The sequence below is a fragment of the Xenopus laevis genome, chromosome 2S (genome assembly GCF_017654675.1).
Source record: "Xenopus laevis strain J_2021 chromosome 2S, Xenopus_laevis_v10.1, whole genome shotgun sequence".
NCBI classification, from domain to species: domain Eukaryota; kingdom Metazoa; phylum Chordata; class Amphibia; order Anura; family Pipidae; genus Xenopus; species Xenopus laevis.
The window spans coordinates 55064626-55086247 of NC_054374.1; positions in this window are offsets into that span (position 1 = coordinate 55064626).

The following is a 21622-nucleotide window of genomic DNA, read 5'->3' on the forward strand; positions in this document are numbered from 1 at the left end:
AATCAAATTAGAAGCACTTGCTAAAATGGAGTATTCTTGGTTAGGTAGAGCTGCTGCCTTTAAGATGATGATTTTACCGCAGCTTCTGTACCTATTCAGGAACCTACCAATAAGAGTCCCCCAAACTTTCTTCAATACACTCCAAAAAAATCTTAATCAATTTGTTTTAATGAACAGAAAATCCAGATTCTCCAGCAAGATATTAACATCTCATACCTCCAACTTAGGCCTAGGTGTACCAAACATTGAATTATATTACAAGGCAACCATTCTGGACCAATCTAGATCAATCTGGAATGAAGACAGCACAAAACAATGGTTTTTTATAGAGGAAGAACAACTTCCATACAAATCTTATAAGCTATTTATGAAATCTAGATTGGCTTGGAAGGTTCAACAGAACATTCAAAATCCTATAACAGCTAACACTCTCAGACTTTGGAAGGAGATGATGAAATTATGTAAAGGAGACATCTTATCTATAACATCTGATACTCCTTTGATTGCCTTATATACCGTTATTAAGAATATAAACCTAGATGACTGGGTTGCTGCGGGTATAACAAATATAGAGGACTTGCTGGAGGACTCTGGGATTAGACCTTTTGAATACTTAACATCAGTATATGACATACCACTATCAGATAAACCCTTATATGCTAAAATAAGTAAATTCCTAACTAACCATCAATATAATCCAATCACTTTAACTCCGCAAATCAACAAAATAATCCAACCAGAAGGTTCCCACTTAAAAGGTACATCAATTTTTTATAGAGCATTGTTGACCATGAAAGAACTAGCCCCTAAATGGCAATTGAATAAGTGGCAGGATTACCTTAACTCTGAAATAGACATGGAAGACTGGGAACTGACTGTTAGATCCGTGAGGAAATCATCTCATTGTGTAAACCATCATGAAGGTCTACTCAAAAACATTTGGCAGTGGTATATGACACCCGAAAAAATTTCTAAATTCGATATGAAGTCATCACCCCTGTGTTGGAGAGGGTGTAACCAGACGGGTACCATTGGTCATATTCTTTGGGATTGCCCTAAACTTAAAGAGCTTAGAGATGATATTGAGGCCTTCCTCAAACAGCTCCCTATGTCACTTCAATCCATCCCATCCAGTATGGCACTATTACATTTGGGAACCAGGGATTTGCCACCTCAGGAGAGACTGATTTTCAATCATATTTTTATAGTAACCAGGAATCAATTAGCTGCAAATTGGAAATCCTCAATTATTCCAACAATTGGAGAAATTCTTAGAATAGTGGAGTCAAATCTTTTAGCAGAGAAATCCTGGTCAATCAGATGCGGCAGTTTGAAGTCTTTCCTGGGGAGGGCTAGTCTTTGGCCTACTGTGTATAAAAAATCGAAACTCATGGAGTTTTGAGATGATCAAACCCTCTCACAAAAATAAAAATAGGATTATTTGACCTCTCCAAGATCAGTCCTGGACATTCTGAACAACATGTGTAAGTTTATATCTCAGTGCTCTGGAAGATTTTATGGGACAACAGTGTAAAATCGATTAGATTAATTAGTTGGTTATATTAGCAATTTAGTTTAATGTTTAATAATACACACATCCTATTATTATGGATATTGGAGTTTATATGCATATATTGGAACTAATTAATGTGGTAACAATAGAAAAGTGATTGTACAACAAAACACCTTGCCAATCCTGGAATAATTTATAATTTATAATGTTTATTTTGGATGAATAGATTACAAGATAAGGAAAAAACGGTTTCAAGATCAAAACTAGAATTCCTTTGTTTTATAAAAGAGTTTACTAAATCTTAAACTTCTTAACTTTACTTATCCTTCATAGTCACTATTAAAGTGGAATACTCTGACTTTTAAGAGTAAATTTAAAGAAAATTAAAGAGAAACAACAGCTGATTATTCCTAAATTGAAATTTGATGGGAATAGAAGTTTTGAAATGTTTTATTTTGATTCCTGTAAAAGGTAAATTTTTGCAATTTTGTATCGTTTATCCTCTTTTTTATTTTGTCATATCATTATTATTATAAATTTCCCATACTTATTTGCCATTTAATGCCTGCTTAGATATATGTTTAAAAAGAAAAAACTCCAATAAAAATTATTGAAAACCTAAGTCTATGGGAATGCATTTTGGTTAACATTAGCTGTATCTTTTTGGAAAGTTGTCAGAGCTGAAAATTCAAAATGGCATTAGAATTAGCTTCCAACACTACACCTTCAACAAGTTTTGCATCTAGGAAAAGCAACAGGAAAACTTACAATGCACTCTGCCAAAATGCCTTTTAAGTCTATAGGAATGCATACTGGTTAACATTAGCTGTAACTTTTTGAAAAGTTGTCAGGGCTGCAAATTCAAAGTGGCATTAGAATTAGCTTCCAACACTAGACCTTCAACAAGTTTTGCATCTAGGAAAAGCAACAGGAAAACTTGCAAAAGCACTCTGCCAAATGCATTCTAAGTCTATGGGAATGCATTTTGGATAACATTACCTGTAACTTTTTGGAAAGTTGTCAGGGCTGCAAATTCAAAATGGCATTAGAATTAGCTTCCAACACTACACCTTCAAAAGTTTTGCATCAAGGAAAAGCAACAGGAAAACTTGCAAAGCACTCTGCCAAAATGCATTCTAAGTCTATGGGAATGCATTTTGGTTAACATTAGCTGTAACTTTTTGGAAAGTTGTCAGGGCTGCAAATTCAAAAGTGGCATTAGAATTAGCTTCCAACACTAGACCTTCAACAAGTTTTGCATCTAGGAAAAGCAACAGGAAAACTTGCAAAAGCACTCTGCCAAAATGCATTCTAAGTCTATGGGAATGCATTTTGGATAACATTACCTGTAACTTTTTGGAAAGTTGTCAGGGCTGCAAATTCAAAATGGCATTAGAATTAGCTTCCAACACTACACCTTCAACAAGTTTTGCATCAAGGAAAAGCAACAGGAAAACTTACAATGCACTCTGCCAAAATGCCTTTTAAGTCTATGGGAATGCATTTGGTTAACATTAGCTGTAACTTTTTGAAAGTTGTCAGGGCTGCAAATTCAAAAGTGGCATTAGAATTAGCTTCCAACACTAGACCTTCAACAAGTTTTGCATCTAGGAAAAGCAACAGGAAAACTTGCAAAAGCACTCTGCCAAAATGCATTCTAAGTCTATGGGAATGCATTTTGGATAACATTACCTGTAACTTTTTGGAAAGTTGTCAGGGCTGCAAATTCAAAATGGCATTAGAATTAGCTTCCAACACTACACCTTCAAAAAGTTTTGCATCAAGGAAAAGCAACAGGAAAACTTACAAAGCACTCTGCCAAAATGCATTCTAAGTCTATGGGAATGCATTTTGGTTAACATTAGCTGTAACTTTTTGGAAAGTTGTCAGGGCTGCAAATTAAAAGTGGCATTAGAATTAGCTTCCAACACTACACCTTCAAAAGTTTTGCATCAAGGAAAAGCAACAGGAAAACTTACAATGCACTCTGCCAAAATGCCTTTTAAGTCTATAGGAATGCATACTGGTTAACATTAGCTGTAACTTTTTGAAAAGTTGTCAGGGCTGCAAATTCAAAGTGGCATTAGAATTAGCTTCCAACACTAGACCTTCAACAAGTTTTGCATCTAGGAAAAGCAACAGGAAAACTTGCAAAAGCACTCTGCCAAAATGCATTCTAAGTCTATGGGAATGCATTTTGGATAACATTACCTGTAACTTTTTGAAAGTTGTCAGGGCTGCAAATTCAAAAGTGGCATTAGAATTAGCTTCCAACACTACACCTTCAAAAAGTTTTGCATCAAGGAAAAGCAACAGGAAAACTTGTAAAAGCACTCTGCCAAAATGCATTCTAAGTCTATGGGAATGCATTTTGGTTAACATTAGCTGTATCTTTTTGGAAAGTTGTCAGGGCTGCAAATTCAAAATGGCATTAGAATTAGCTTCCAACACTACACCTTCAAAAAGTTTTGCATCAAGGAAAAGCAACAGGAAACTTACAATGCACTCTGCCAAAATGCCTTTTAAGTCTATAGGAATGCATTCTGGTTAACATTAGCTGTAACTTTTTGAAAGTTGTCAGGGCTGCAAATTCAAAGTGGCATTAGAATTAGCTTCCAACACTAGACCTTCAACAAGTTTTGCATCTAGGAAAAGCAACAGGAAAACTTGCAAAAGCACTCTGCCAAAATGCATTCTAAGTCTATGGGAATGCATTTTGGATAACATTACCTGTAACTTTTTGGAAAGTTGTCAGGGCTGCAAATTCAAAAGTGGCATTAGAATTAGCTTCCAACACTACACCTTCAAAAAGTTTTGCATCAAGGAAAAGCAACAGGAAAACTTGTAAAAGCACTCTGCCAAAATGCATTCTAAGTCTATGGGAATGCATTTTGGTTAACATTAGCTGTATCTTTTTGGAAAGTTGTCAGGGCTGCAAATTCAAAATGGCATTAGAATTAGCTTCCAACACTAGACCTTCAAAAAGTTTTGCATCAAGGAAAAGCAACAGGAAAACTTACAATGCACTCTGCCAAAATGCCTTTTAAGTCTATAGGAATGCATACTGGTTAACATTAGCTGTAACTTTTTGAAAAGTTGTCAGGGCTGCAAATTCAAAGTGGCATTAGAATTAGCTTCCAACACTAGACCTTCAACAAGTTTTGCATCTAGGAAAAGCAACAGGAAAACTTGCAAAAGCACTCTGCCAAAATGCATTCTAAGTCTATGGGAATGCATTTTGGATAACATTACCTGTAACTTTTTGGAAAGTTGTCAGGGCTGCAAATTCAAAATGGCATTAGAATTAGCTTCCAACACTACACCTTCAAAAAGTTTTGCATCAAGGAAAAGCAACAGGAAAACTTACAATGCACTCTGCCAAAATGCCTTTAAGTCTATGGGAATGCATTTTGGTTAACATTAGCTGTATCTTTTTGGAAAGTTGTCAGGGCTGCAAATTCAAACTGACATTAGAATTAGCTTCCAACACTAGACCTTCAACAAGTTTTGCATCTAGGAAAAGCAACAGGAAAACTTGCAAAAGCACTCTGCCAAAATGCATTCTAAGTCTATGGGAATGCATTTTGGATAACATTACCTGTAACTTTTTGGAAAGTTGTCAGGGCTGCAAATTCAAAATGGCATTAGAATTAGCTTCCAACACTACACCTTCAAAAAGTTTTGCATCAAGGAAAAGCAACAGGAACACTTACAATGCACTCTGCCAAAATGCCTTTTAAGTCTATAGGAATGCATACTGGTTAACATTAGCTGTAACTTTTTGAAAAGTTGTCAGGGCTGCAAATTCAAAGTGGCATTAGAATTAGCTTCCAACACTAGACCTTCAACAAGTTTTGCATCTAGGAAAAGCAACAGGAAAACTTGCAAAAGCACTCTGCCAAAATGCATTCCAAGTCTATGGGAATGCATTTTGGATAACATTACCTGTAACTTTTTGGAAAGTTGTCAGGGCTGCAAATTCAAAATGGCATTAGAATTAGCTTCCAACACTACACCTTCAAAAAGTTTTGCATCAAGGAAAAGCAACAGGAAAACCTTTTAAAAGCACTCTGCCAAAATGCATTCTAAGTCTATGGGAATGCATTTTGGTTAACATTAGCTGTATCTTTTTGGAAAGTTGTCAGGGCTGCAAATTCAAAATGGCATTAGAATTAGCTTCCAACACTACACCTTCAAAAAGTTTTGCATCAAGGAAAAGCAACAGGAAAACTTACAATGCACTCTGCCAAAATGCCTTTTAAGTCTATAGGAATGCATACTGGTTAACATTAGCTGTAACTTTTTGAAAAGTTGTCAGGGCTGCAAATTCAAAGTGTTATTAGAATTAGCTTCCAACACTAGACCTTCAACAAGTTTTGCATCTAGGAAAAGCAACAGGAAAACTTGCAAAAGCACTCTGCCAAAATGCATTCTAAGTCTATGGGAATGCATTTTGGATAACATTACCTGTAACTTTTTGGAAAGTTGTCAGGGCTGCAAATTCAAAATGGCATTAGAATTAGCTTCCAACACTACACCTTCAAAAGTTTTGCATCAAGGAAAAGCAACAGGAAACTTACAATGCACTCTGCCAAAATGCCTTTAAGTCTATGGGAATGCATTTTGGTTAACATTAGCTGTAACTTTTTGGAAAGTTGTCAGGGCTGCAAATTCAAAAGTGGCATTAGAATTAGCTTCCAACACTAGACCTTCAACAAGTTTTGCATCTAGGAAAAGCAACAGGAAAACTTGCAAAAGCACTCTGCCAAAATGCATTCTAAGTCTATGGGAATGCATTTTGGATAACATTAGCTGTAACTTTTTGGAAAGTTGTCAGGGCTGCAAATTCAAAATGGCATTAGAATTAGCTTCCAACACTACACCTTCAAAAAGTTTTGCATCAAGGAAAAGCAACAGGAACACTTACAATGCACTCTGCCAAAATGCCTTTTAAGTCTATAGGAATGCATACTGGTTAACATTAGCTGTAACTTTTTGAAAAGTTGTCAGGGCTGCAAATTCAAAGTGGCATTAGAATTAGCTTCCAACACTAGACCTTCAACAAGTTTTGCATCTAGGAAAAGCAACAGGAAAACTTGCAAAAGCACTCTGCCAAAATGCATTCTAAGTCTATGGGAATGCATTTTGGATAACATTACCTGTAACTTTTTGGAAAGTTGTCAGGGCTGCAAATTCAAAAGTGGCATTAGAATTAGCTTCCAACACTACACCTTCAAAAAGTTTTGCATCAAGGAAAAGCAACAGGAACACTTACAAAGCACTCTGCCAAAATGCATTCTAAGTCTATGGGAATGCATTTTGGTTAACATTAGCTGTATCTTTTTGGAAAGTTGTCAGGGCTGCAAATTCAAAATGGCATTAGAATTAGCTTCCAACACTACACCTTCAAAAAGTTTTGTATCAAGGAAAAGCAACAGGAACACTTACAATGCACTCTGCCAAAATGCCTTTTAAGTCTATAGGAATGCATTCTGGTTAACATTAGCTGTAACTTTTTGAAAAGTTGTCAGGGCTGCAAATTCAAAGTGGCATTAGAATTAGCTTCCAACACTAGACCTTCAACAAGTTTTGCATCTAGGAAAAGCAACAGGAAAACTTGCAAAAGCACTCTGCCAAAATGCATTCTAAGTCTATGGGAATGCATTTTGGATAACATTACCTGTAACTTTTTGGAAAGTTGTCAGGGCTGCAAATTCAAAATGGCATTAGAATTAGCTTCCAACACTACACCTTCAAAAAGTTTTGCATCAAGGAAAAGCAACAGGAACACTTACAATGCACTCTGCCAAAATGCCTTTTAAGTCTATAGGAATGCATTCTGGTTAACATTAGCTGTAACTTTTTGAAAAGTTGTCAGGGCTGCAAATTAAAAGTGGCATTAGAATTAGCTTCCAACACTACACCTTCAAAAAGTTTTGCATCTAGGAAAAGCAACAGGAAAACTTGCAAAAGCACTCTGCCAAAATGCATTCTAAGTCTATGGGAATGCATTTTGGATAACATTAGCTGTAACTTTTTGAAAAGTTGTCAGGGCTGCAAATTCAAAATGGCATTAGAATTAGCTTCCAACACTACACCTTCAAAAAGTTTTGCATCAAGGAAAAGCAACAGGAACACTTACAATGCACTCTGCCAAAATGCCTTTTAAGTCTATAGGAATGCATTCTGGTTAACATTAGCTGTAACTTTTTGAAAAGTTGTCAGGGCTGCAAATTCAAAGTGGCATTAGAATTAGCTTCCAACACTAGACCTTCAACAAGTTTTGCATCTAGGAAAAGCAACAGGAAAACTTGCAAAAGCACTCTGCCAAAATGCATTCTAAGTCTATGGGAATGCATTTTGGATAACATTACCTGTAACTTTTTGGAAAGTTGTCAGGGCTGCAAATTCAAAATGGCATTAGAATTAGCTTCCAACACTACACCTTCAAAAAGTTTTGCATCAAGGAAAAGCAACAGGAACACTTACAATGCACTCTGCCAAAATGCCTTTTAAGTCTATAGAATGCATACTGGTTAACATTAGCTGTAACTTTTTGAAAAGTTGTCAGGGCTGCAAATTCAAAGTGGCATTAGAATTAGCTTCCAACACTAGACCTTCAACAAGTTTTGCATCTAGGAAAAGCAACAGGAAAACTTGCAAAAGCACTCTGCCAAAATGCATTCTAAGTCTATGGGAATGCATTTTGGATAACATTACCTGTAACTTTTTGGAAAGTTGTCAGGGCTGCAAATTCAAAAGTGGCATTAGAATTAGCTTCCAACACTACACCTTCAAAAGTTTTGCATCAAGGAAAAGCAACAGGAACACTTACAAAGCACTCTGCCAAAATGCTTTTAAGTCTATAGGAATGCATTTGGTTAACATTAGCTGTAACTTTTTGAAAAGTTGTCAGGGCTGCAAATTCAAAAGTGGCATTAGAATTAGCTTCCAACACTAGACCTTCAACAAGTTTTGCATCTAGGAAAAGCAACAGGAAAACTTGCAAAAGCACTCTGCCAAAATGCATTCTAAGTCTATGGGAATGCATTTTGGATAACATTACCTGTAACTTTTTGGAAAGTTGTCAGGGCTGCAAATTCAAAATGGCATTAGAATTAGCTTCCAACACTACACCTTCAAAAAGTTTTGCATCAAGGAAAAGCAACAGGAAAACTTACAATGCACTCTGCCAAAATGCCTTTTAAGTCTATGGGAATGCATTTTGGTTAACATTAGCTGTATCTTTTGGAAAGTTGTCAGGGCTGCAAATTCAAAGTGGCATTAGAATTAGCTTCCAACACTAGACCTTCAACAAGTTTTGCATCTAGGAAAAGCAACAGGAAAACTTGCAAAAGCACTCTGCCAAAATGCATTCTAAGTCTATGGGAATGCATTTTGGATAACATTACCTGTAACTTTTTGGAAAGTTGTCAGGGCTGCAAATTCAAAATGGCATTAGAATTAGCTTCCAACACTACACCTTCAAAAAGTTTTGCATCAAGGAAAAGCAACAGGAACACTTACAATGCACTCTGCCAAAATGCCTTTTAAGTCTATAGGAATGAATACTGGTTAACATTAGCTGTAACTTTTTGAAAAGTTGTCAGGGCTGCAAATTCAAAGTGGCATTAGAATTAGCTTCCAACACTAGACCTTCAACAAGTTTTGCATCTAGGAAAAGCAACAGGAAAACTTGCAAAAGCACTCTGCCAGAATGCATTCTAAGTCTATGGGAAGGGGCGTGGCCTGGCGCGAAGCTGAATGGCTGCCTGAGGCTGTAGCTCTCTGCTGAAAACACCCAGAAAAGCTACTAAAAGCAATCCAGGAAGCCCCTTCTTGTGCTAAAAAGGTGGGTGAACGTCTCCTGAACGATATGGAGTGGAAAAGGGTGTCACATAAGAAGAAATATAGCTCTCCTATCCCTCGAAAGCTTTCAGAGTTTTATGGGGAGGAAAACCAAGATGGCGACCGTCATTATCAGCCACGAGGTAGGCATGAAACGGACTACCTTACTCCCCCACCACTAGCTCAGAGGAATAGATTTAGCCCTCTCTACACTCCTCATCGCAGGGGTGACCCAGCGGACCCTGCTGAGGAAGAAAGCGAGGAGGATAACCCAAAGGAAAGCCCTAAAGACACCAGGGATCGTAGCCCTCTGAAATCCCTGAAGGCCCAGCCTGTATCATCACGACAGGATGATCAGAGATCCCAGGTAGGACAGACTCCACAGTCCTTACCCCACCCATCCATTCATCCACCTCCAGCAAACGTTACTCTAGACCCCCTGACGTCATTCCCAGCTACTGAGCAGACAATGACGCAGAAATTTTTTAAGGACTTCATGGTGTCCTTTAGCGGTGTCATGAAGGATAACATGGCGGAGATCAGGGGGGATATGCAATCTCTGGTGAAACAAATGTCAAACTTTGCAAGTGAAACAGACCAGAGAATCTCCAAGTTGGAGAATAGGATTGCAGAAATGACAACGGCACATAACGAATTAGTTGATGCCCACAAGGAGCTTATGAACGAGAATAGATGGATGAAGGAGAAGATAGCTGACGGGGAGGACAGGAATAGGAGGAATAATGTTAAAATCAGAGGGGTCCCTGAAACTGTTCATAATGATGAGCTTAAGGGATATGTAATGGATATTCTGAAATCTACCTTCCCTGCGTTGACTGAGAGTGAAATGACTGTAGACAGGGCTCACAGGTTGCCCAAACCTAGCCATATTGCTAAACATCTGCCCAGAGACGTGATTACAAGAATCCACTTTTTCCATGTGAAGGAAATGCTACTAGCCGCCACAAGAGGAGGGAAAATCTCCCAGATCCATATCGGGATCTGGCATTATACCAGGATCTATCTCAGACCACTTTACAAGCAAGACGAGAGTATTCGCAGATTACTGCCACTCTAAGGCATAATAACATTCAATATTCCTGGGGATTTCCACCAAAACTGATAATACAGGATCAAGGAGTGTCCTATGTTGTTAGAAGCGTGAAGGAGGGACATGAGCTGCTCTCAAAGTGGAACATTCCAATCTTTGTCCCCTGAGATCTAAAAAAGGACAAACCCATTTACCATCCAACCCCATACAAACAACAACCAATGGACACCACCCAACCACCATCTGAGGAAGATAAGTCAGCAGAAGCTCCTGGTGGTACCTGAACTGCTGGGTGCCCAGCCATAAACTCTTCCCCCCATTTCTGACTTTCCCCCTCGGGTTTTGTCACCTTCCCTTAGGAGAAAAGTCCAACTGGAAGTCCACAACGGTGGACCCTGACCTGATAGGTCATTTGAACTGAACAGTAATTTGAAGTTTACTTTTCATATTTTTGAAACTGTTTTTCTTCTTTTTCTTTTTCTCTTTTTTTTCTTCTCACTGGACTGAGAACTAATTTTTCATCAAGTGGTAGTTACAATAGGTAGAACCGGATGCCATTTTGTACGCCACTTTTTTTCTTGTTAATTCATTGTTCCTTTAAGTTTTTCAGGCTGTTGTCCCAACTAACCTTTTTTTCTCCAATCAGAGCTGAGATGTGCGAATGTCAAAATGATGTCCCCGGACTGACTTGGGTGAGGTTAATATATTGGTTTGGTTTGTTTACAATATCACTGTATAGATAAACATGTTTCAGGAATGTAAACTTCTTTCGATTAACGTGAGAGGGTTAAATTCTTATAGAAAGAGGTATCTATTACAAAAGTTGGTAAAAGAAGAAAATGCTGACATTATTTGTTTACAAGAGACACATTTAAATAAAATTGCAGCAGGGAAACTTAAAATTCATCAATTTTCTAAAATATACCATTCCACTTTAAAAAATAATAAGAAGAAAGCTGGGGTATGCATAGCTGTCAGAGATACACTGGGGCTAGTGGTAGGGGAAACTTTTGCTAGTGAAGATGGAAGAATGGTGATGATTACTGGTACAATTAATGCCCAAGATTTTACATTTGTGAACCTATACACTCCAAACTCCCATCAAATGAAATTTCTCAACAAAAAATTTAGAAAAATATCCACCTTTACTAAAGGTTACTTATTTATATCAGGAGATCTGAATTCAGTAGTTGACCCTCAGTCTGACTGCACCTCCAAAACTAGGAAAACTCACTCTATTCTGAAACCAGCTCTGATCCAATTTGAGCTATTCGATACTTGGAGATGTATACACCCTAAAGAGAAACAATTCACTTACTACTCACCGATCCATAAGTCCTTCACTCGCATTGATTATTGTTTGACTGACAGGTTTTCCCTACCACTGGTCTCCAGTATTGAGATAAACCCCAGAAGTTGGTCAGATCATTCTCCCATTAGTGTTAAAATTCAACTTCAAAATTCACCTCTACAACCAAATATTTGGAAATTGAACAATTTTATTTTAAATTCTGAGCACACTTTCCCCCTTATTAAAAAAGAATTAATAGAATATTTTGAGCTTAATGATACCAAAGAAGTTTCCAAAACAACTCTCTGGAATGCACACAAAGCTTTTATTAGAGGAGTCATAATGAAACAGAGTGCCATCCGCAAAAAAAAGATAAGGGAAAAAACTAACCTCCTTTTAAGTAAAATGAAATCCCTAGAGAAGGATATATTTCTCAATAAAAAGACAGACCTTATTCAAAAATTAGAGGAGACCAGACAGGAACTGGCAGATAACATGTATTACCAATACGACAAATGGCAGACAATACTCAAGGAAAATTGGTACTATGATAATAACAGAGCAGGTAAAGCAATGGCCAGAAAAATCAAAGGGAAAAGAGTTTATCAAAGAATAGTTAAAATTAAACACCCCAAAACTAAGATAGAAGCACACCATCCCAAAGACATAGTGGACGCACTAGCCACCTATTATGAAGACCTTTATAATTTAGAAAAGGACCCAGACACTTATATCCCATCGACCCAAGAAATAGATGATTACTTAGATAAAGTTAATCTACCCTCATTGTCTGATCTTGAGCAAAAATCTTTGGCAGTTCCTTTCTGTCAACAGGAAATTGAATCTGCCATTAGCTCTCTTAAAAGAGATAAAGCCCCTGGACCCGATGGTTTTATTAATGATTACTTTAAGAAATTTATAAGTATATTATCAAAGCCTCTTACAAATATGTTTAATGAAGTAGTAACCAAAGATATTTTCCCCAAAGAATCATTATCAGCATTAATCATAACTATTCCCAAGGAAGATAAAGACCCATCAGACCCAAGTAGTTATAGACCAATTTCCTTATTAAACACAGATATCAAAATATATGCCCGAGTAATAGCTAATAGATTAGCCCCCTTAATGCCCCAACTTATTCACCCGGACCAGGTAGGATTTACCAAAGGCAGAACTACTAGTGATGGCACTCGAAAGGTCCTTGCTTTAGTGCACAAAATTGGGCTCTGTCAGACGCCTACCCTCCTTGTTTCTCTAGATGCGGAAAAGGCGTTCGACAGGGTCAACTGGTTGTACTTGTCTAGGGTACTTGTTAAGTTTGGCATTCCTGGTTTTCTTCACAAGGCGATCCTGGCTCTATATACTCAACCTTCTGCTAAGGTGCTGTCATCTGGTTCAATGTCGCACTCCTTCGACATTAAAAATGGTACTCGTCAGGGCTGCCCACTCTCCCCAATAATTTTTAATTTGACTTTAGAACCCTTAGCCCAAAAAATAAGAGATAACTCCCAAATTTATGGTATAAAATTAGGAAGGTCAACTACCAAATTAGGCCTATATGCAGATGATGTCATCTTATACCTTCAAAAACCATTAGTTTCACTGCCAAATGTAAACATAGAACTCAATAATTTCTCTCAAATTTCCTTTTACAAATTAAATCAGAAAAAAACAGTCATCCTCCCATGCCATGTCTCCCAAAAAATTAAAGAAACTCTTAAGAAATCCTGCGGCTACTCTTGGAATGAGAAGTCCATAAAATACCTAGGTATTCAATTAACCCCTACATTAGCTCAATTATATAGAGAAAATTACAGCCCTTGGCTAACAAAATTCAAAATCAAATTAGAAGCACTTGCTAAAATGGAGTATTCTTGGTTAGGTAGAGCTGCTGCCTTTAAGATGATGATTTTACCGCAGCTTCTGTACCTATTCAGGAACCTACCAATAAGAGTCCCCCAAACTTTCTTCAATACACTCCAAAAAAATCTTAATCAATTTGTTTTAATGAACAGAAAATCCAGATTCTCCAGCAAGATATTAACATCTCATACCTCCAACTTAGGCCTAGGTGTACCAAACATTGAATTATATTACAAGGCAACCATTCTGGACCAATCTAGATCAATCTGGAATGAAGACAGCACAAAACAATGGTTTTTTATAGAGGAAGAACAACTTCCATACAAATCTTATAAGCTATTTATGAAATCTAGATTGGCTTGGAAGGTTCAACAGAACATTCAAAATCCTATAACAGCTAACACTCTCAGACTTTGGAAGGAGATGATGAAATTATGTAAAGGAGACATCTTATCTATAACATCTGATACTCCTTTGATTGCCTTATATACCGTTATTAAGAATATAAACCTAGATGACTGGGTTGCTGCGGGTATAACAAATATAGAGGACTTGCTGGAGGACTCTGGGATTAGACCTTTTGAATACTTAACATCAGTATATGACATACCACTATCAGATAAACCCTTATATGCTAAAATAAGTAAATTCCTAACTAACCATCAATATAATCCAATCACTTTAACTCCGCAAATCAACAAAATAATCCAACCAGAAGGTTCCCACTTAAAAGGTACATCAATTTTTTATAGAGCATTGTTGACCATGAAAGAACTAGCCCCTAAATGGCAATTGAATAAGTGGCAGGATTACCTTAACTCTGAAATAGACATGGAAGACTGGGAACTGACTGTTAGATCCGTGAGGAAATCATCTCATTGTGTAAACCATCATGAAGGTCTACTCAAAAACATTTGGCAGTGGTATATGACACCCGAAAAAATTTCTAAATTCGATATGAAGTCATCACCCCTGTGTTGGAGAGGGTGTAACCAGACGGGTACCATTGGTCATATTCTTTGGGATTGCCCTAAACTTAAAGAGCTTAGAGATGATATTGAGGCCTTCCTCAAACAGCTCCCTATGTCACTTCAATCCATCCCATCCAGTATGGCACTATTACATTTGGGAACCAGGGATTTGCCACCTCAGGAGAGACTGATTTTCAATCATATTTTTATAGTAACCAGGAATCAATTAGCTGCAAATTGGAAATCCTCAATTATTCCAACAATTGGAGAAATTCTTAGAATAGTGGAGTCAAATCTTTTAGCAGAGAAATCCTGGTCAATCAGATGCGGCAGTTTGAAGTCTTTCCTGGGGAGGGCTAGTCTTTGGCCTACTGTGTATAAAAAATCGAAACTCATGGAGTTTTGAGATGATCAAACCCTCTCACAAAAATAAAAATAGGATTATTTGACCTCTCCAAGATCAGTCCTGGACATTCTGAACAACATGTGTAAGTTTATATCTCAGTGCTCTGGAAGATTTTATGGGACAACAGTGTAAAATAGATTAGATTAATTAGTTGGTTATATTAGCAATTTAGTTTAATGTTTAATAATACACACATCCTATTATTATGGATATTGGAGTTTATATGCATATATTGGAACTAATTAATGTGGTAACAATAGAAAAGTGATTGTACAACAAAACACCTTGCCAATCCTGGAATAATTTATAATTTATAATGTTTATTTTGGATGAATAGATTACAAGATAAGGAAAAAACGGTTTCAAGATCAAAACTAGAATTCCTTTGTTTTATAAAAGAGTTTACTAAATCTTAAACTTCTTAACTTTACTTATCCTTCATAGTCACTATTAAAGTGGAATACTCTGACTTTTAAGAGTAAATTTAAAGAAAATTAAAGAGAAACAACAGCTGATTATTCCTAAATTGAAATTTGATGGGAATAGAAGTTTTGAAATGTTTTATTTTGATTCCTGTAAAAGGTAAATTTTTGCAATTTTGTATCGTTTATCCTCTTTTTTATTTTGTCATATCATTATTATTATAAATTTCCCATACTTATTTGCCATTTAATGCCTGCTTAGATATATGTTTAAAAAGAAAAAACTCCAATAAAAATTATTGAAAACCTAAGTCTATGGGAATGCATTTTGGATAACATTACCTGTAACTTTTTGGAAAGTTGTCAGGGCTGCAAATTCAAAATGGCATTAGAATTAGCTTCCAACACCACACCTTCAAAAAGTTTTGCATCAAGGAAAAGCAACAGGAACACTTACAATGCACTCTGCCAAAATGCCTTTTAAGTCTATAGGAATGAATACTGGTTAACATTAGCTGTAACTTTTTGAAAAGTTTTCAGGGCTGCAAATTAAAAGTGCCATTAGAATTAGCTTCCAACACTAGACCTTCAACAAGTTTTGCATCTAGGAAAAGCAACAGGAAAACTTGCAAAAGCACTCTGCCAAAATGCATTCTAAGTCTATGGGAATGCATTTTGCATAACATTACCTGTAACTTTTTGGAAAGTTGTCAGGGCTGCAAATTCAAAATGTCATTAGAATTAGCTTCCAACACTACACCTTCAAAAAGTTTTGCATCACGGAAAAGCAACAGGAACACTTACAATGCACTCTGCCAAAATGCCTTTTAAGTCTATAAGAATGAATACTGGTTAACATTAGCTGTAACTTTTTGAAAAGTTGGTTCAGGGCGCAAATTCAAAGTGGCATTAGAATAGCTTCCAACACTACACTTCAACAAGTTTGCATCTAGGAAAAGCAACAGGAAAACTTGCAAAAGCACTCTGCCAAAATGCATTCTAAGTCTATGGGAATGCATTTTGGATAACATTACTGTAACTTTTTGGAAAGTTGTCAGGGCTGCAAATTCAAAATGGCATTAGAATTAGCTTCCAACACTACACTTCAAAAAGTTTTGCATCAAGGAAAAGCAACAGGAACACTTACAATGCACTCTGCCAAAATTCCTTTTAAGTCTATAAGAATGAATACTGGTTAACATTAGCTGTAACTTTTTGAAAAGTTGTCAGGGCTGCAAATTCAAAGTGGCATTAGAATTAGCTTCCAACACTAGACCTTCAACAAGTTTTGCATCTAGGAAAAGCAACAGGAAAACTTGCAAAAGCACTCTGCCAAAATGCATTCTAAGTCTATGGGAATGCATTTTGGATAACATTACCTGTAACTTTTGGAAAGTTGTCAGGGCTGCAAATTCAAAATGGCATTAGAATTAGCTTCCAACACCACACCTTCAAAAAGTTTTGCATCAAGGAAAAGCAACAGGAACACTTACAATGCACTCAGCCAAAATGCCTTTTAAGTCTATGGGAATGCATTTTGGTTAACATTAGCTGTATCTTTTTGGAAAGTTGTCAGGGCTGCAAATTCAAAATGGCATTAGAATTAGCTTCCAACACTAGACCTTCAACAAGTTTTGCATCTAGGAAAAGCAACAGGAAAACTTGCAAAAGCACTCTGCCAGAATGCATTCTAAGTCTATGGGAATGCATTTTGGATAACATTACCTGTAACTTTTTGGAAAGTTGTCAGGGCTGCAAATTCAAAATGGCATTAGAATTAGCTTCCAACACTACACCTTCAAAAAGTTTTGCATCAAGGAAAAGCAACAGGAACACTTACAATGCACTCTGCCAAAATGCCTTTTAAGTCTATAAGAATGAATACTGGTTAACATTAGCTGTAACTTTTTGAAAAGTTGTCAGGGCTGCAAATTCAAAGTGGCATTAGAATTAGCTTCCAACACTAGACCTTCAACAAGTTTTGCATCTAGGAAAAGCAACAGGAAAACTTGCAAAAGCACTCTGCCAGAATGCATTCTAAGTCTATGGGAAGGGGCGTGGCCTGGCGCGAAGCTGAATGGCTGCCTGAGGCTGTAGCTCTCTGCTGAAAACACCCAGAAAAGCTACTAAAAGCAATCCAGGAAGCCCCTTCTTGTGCTAAAAAGGTGGGTGAACGTCTCCTGAACGATATGGAGTGGAAAAGGGTGTCACATAAGAAGAAATATAGCTCTCCTATCCCTCGAAAGCTTTCAGAGTTTTATGGGGAGGAAAACCAAGATGGCGACCGTCATTATCAGCCACGAGGTAGGCATGAAACGGACTACCTTACTCCCCCACCACTAGCTCAGAGGAATAGATTTAGCCCTCTCTACACTCCTCATCGCAGGGGTGACCCAGCGGACCCTGCTGAGGAAGAAAGCGAGGAGGATAACCCAAAGGAAAGCCCTAAAGACACCAGGGATCGTAGCCCTCTGAAATCCCTGAAGGCCCAGCCTGTATCATCACGACAGGATGATCAGAGATCCCAGGTAGGACAGACTCCACAGTCCTTACCCCACCCATCCATTCATCCACCTCCAGCAAACGTTACTCTAGACCCCCTGACGTCATTCCCAGCTACTGAGCAGACAATGACGCAGAAATTTTTTAAGGACTTCATGGTGTCCTTTAGCGGTGTCATGAAGGATAACATGGCGGAGATCAGGGGGATATGCAATCTCTGGTGAAACAAATGTCAAACTTTGCAAGTGAAACAGACCAGAGAATCTCCAAGTTGGAGAATAGGATTGCAGAAATGACAACGGCACATAACGAATTAGTTGATGCCCACAAGGAGCTTATGAACGAGAATAGATGGATGAAGGAGAAGATAGCTGACGGGGAGGACAGGAATAGGAGGAATAATGTTAAAATCAGAGGGGTCCCTGAAACTGTTCATAATGATGAGCTTAAGGGATATGTAATGGATATTCTGAAATCTACCTTCCCTGCGTTGACTGAGAGTGAAATGACTGTAGACAGGGCTCACAGGTTGCCCAAACCTAGCCATATTGCTAAACATCTGCCCAGAGACGTGATTACAAGAATCCACTTTTTCCATGTGAAGGAAATGCTACTAGCCGCCACAAGAGGAGGGAAAAATCTCCCAGATCCATATCGGGATCTGGCATTATACCAGGATCTATCTCAGACCACTTTACAAGCAAGACGAGAGTATTTGCAGATTACTGCCACTCTAAGGCATAATAACATTCAATATTCCTGGGGATTTCCACCAAAACTGATAATACAGGATCAAGGAGTGTCCTATGTTGTTAGAAGCGTGAAGGAGGGACATGAGCTGCTCTCAAAGTGGAACATTCCAATCTTTGTCCCCTGAGATCTAAAAAAGGACAAACCCATTTACCATCCAACCCCATACAAACAACAACCAATGGACACCACCCAACCACCATCTGAGGAAGATAGTCAGCAGAAGCTCCTGGTGGTACCTGAACTGCTGGGTGCCCAGCCATAAACTCTTCCCCCCATTTCTGACTTTCCCCCTCGGGTTTTGTCACCTTCCCTTAGGAGAAAAGTCCAACTGGAAGTCCACAACGGTGGACCCTGACCTGATAGGTCATTTGAACTGAACAGTAATTTGAAGTTTACTTTTCATATTTTTGAAACTGTTTTTCTTCTTTTTCTTTTTCTCTTTTTTTTCTTCTCACTGGACTGAGAACTAATTTTTCATCAAGTGGTAGTTACAATAGGTAGAACCGGATGCCATTTTGTACGCCACTTTTTTTCTTGTTAATTCATTGTTCCTTTAAGTTTTTCAGGCTGTTGTCCCAACTAACCTTTTTTTCTCCAATCAGAGCTGAGATGTGCGAATGTCAAAATGATGTCCCCGGACTGACTTGGGTGAGGTTAATATATTGGTTTGGTTTGTTTACAATATCACTGTATAGATAAACATGTTTCAGGAATGTAAACTTCTTTCGATTAACGTGAGAGGGTTAAATTCTTATAGAAAGAGGTATCTACTACAAAAGTTGGTAAAAGAAGAAAATGCTGACATTATTTGTTTACAAGAGACACATTTAAATAAAATTGCAGCAGGGAAACTTAAAATTCATCAATTTTCTAAAATATACCATTCCACTTTAAAAAATAAGAAGAAGAAAGCTGGGGTATGCATAGCTGTCAGAGATACACTGGGGCTAGTGGTAGGGGAAACTTTTGCTAGTGAAGATGGAAGAATGGTGATGATTACTGGTACAATTAATGCCCAAGATTTTACATTTGTGAACCTATACACTCCAAACTCCCATCAAATGAAATTTCTCAACAAAAAATTTAGAAAAATATCCACCTTTACTAAAGGTTACTTATTTATATCAGGAGATCTGAATTCAGTAGTTGACCCTCAGTCTGACTGCACCTCCAAAACTAGGAAAACTCACTCTATTCTGAAACCAGCTCTGATCCAATTTGAGCTATTCGATACTTGGAGATGTATACACCCTAAAGAGAAACAATTCACTTACTACTCACCGATCCATAAGTCCTTCACTCGCATTGATTATTGTTTGACTGACAGGTTTTCCCTACCACTGGTCTCCAGTATTGAGATAAACCCCAGAAGTTGGTCAGATCATTCTCCCATTAGTGTTAAAATTCAACTTCAAAATTCACCTCTACAACCAAATATTTGGAAATTGAACAAATTTATTTTAAATTCTGAGCACACTTTCCCCCTTATTAAAAAAGAATTAATAGAATATTTGAGCTTAATGATACCAAAGAAGTTTCCAAAACAACTCTCTGGAATGCACACAAAGCTTTTATTAGAGGAGTCATAATGAAACAGAGTGCCATCCGCAAAAAAAGATAAGGGAAAAAACTAACCTCCTTTTAAGTAAAATGAAATCCCTAGAGAAGGATATATTTCTCAATAAAAAGACAGACCTTATTCAAAAATTAGAGGAGACCAGACAGGAACTGGCAGATAACATGTATTACCAATACGACAAATGGCAGACAATACTCAAGGAAAATTGGTACTATGATAATAACAGAGCAGGTAAAGCAATGGCCAGAAAAATCAAAGGGAAAAGAGTTTATCAAAGAATAGTTAAAATTAAACACCCCAAAACTAAGATAGAAGCACACCATCCCAAAGACATAGTGGACGCACTAGCCACCTATTATGAAGACCTTTATAATTTAGAAAAGGACCCAGACACTTATATCCCATCGACCCAAGAAATAGATGATTACTTAGATAAAGTTAATCTACCCTCATTGTCTGATCTTGAGCAAAAATCTTTGGCAGTTCCTTTCTGTCAACAGGAAATTGAATCTGCCATTAGCTCTCTTAAAAGAGATAAAGCCCCTGGACCCGATGGTTTTATTAATGATTACTTTAAGAAATTTATAAGTATATTATCAAAGCCTCTTACAAATATGTTTAATGAAGTAGTAACCAAAGATATTTTCCCCAAAGAATCATTATCAGCTTTAATCATAACTATTCCCAAGGAAGATAAAGACCCATCAGACCCAAGTAGTTTATAGACCAATTTCCTTATTAAACACAGATATCAAAATATATGCCCGAGTAATAGCTAATAGATTAGCCCCCTTAATGCCCCAACTTATTCACCCGGACCAGGTAGGATTTACCAAAGGCAGAACTACTAGTGATGGCACTCGAAAGGTCCTTGCTTTAGTGCACAAAATTGGGCTCTGTCAGACGCCTACCCTCCTTGTTTCTCTAGATGCGGAAAAGGCGTTCGACAGGGTCAACTGGTTGTACTTGTCTAGGGTACTTGTTAAGTTTGGCATTCCTGGTTTTCTTCACAAGGCGATCCTGGCTCTATATACTCAACCTTCTGCTAAGGTGCTGTCATCTGGTTCAATGTCGCACTCCTTCGACATTAAAAATGGTACTCGTCAGGGCTGCCCACTCTCCCCAATAATTTTTAATTTGACTTTAGAACCCTTAGCCCAAAAAATAAGAGATAACTCCCAAATTTATGGTATAAAATTAGGAAGGTCAACTACCAAATTAGGCCTATATGCAGATGATGTCATCTTATACCTTCAAAAAACCATTAGTTCACTGCCAAATGTAAACATAGAACTCAATAATTTCTCTCAAATTTCCTTTTACAAATTAAATCAGAAAAAAAACAGTCATCCTCCCATGCCATGTCTCCCAAAAAAATTAAAGAAACTGCGTTAAGAAAAATCTGCGGGCTACTCTGGAA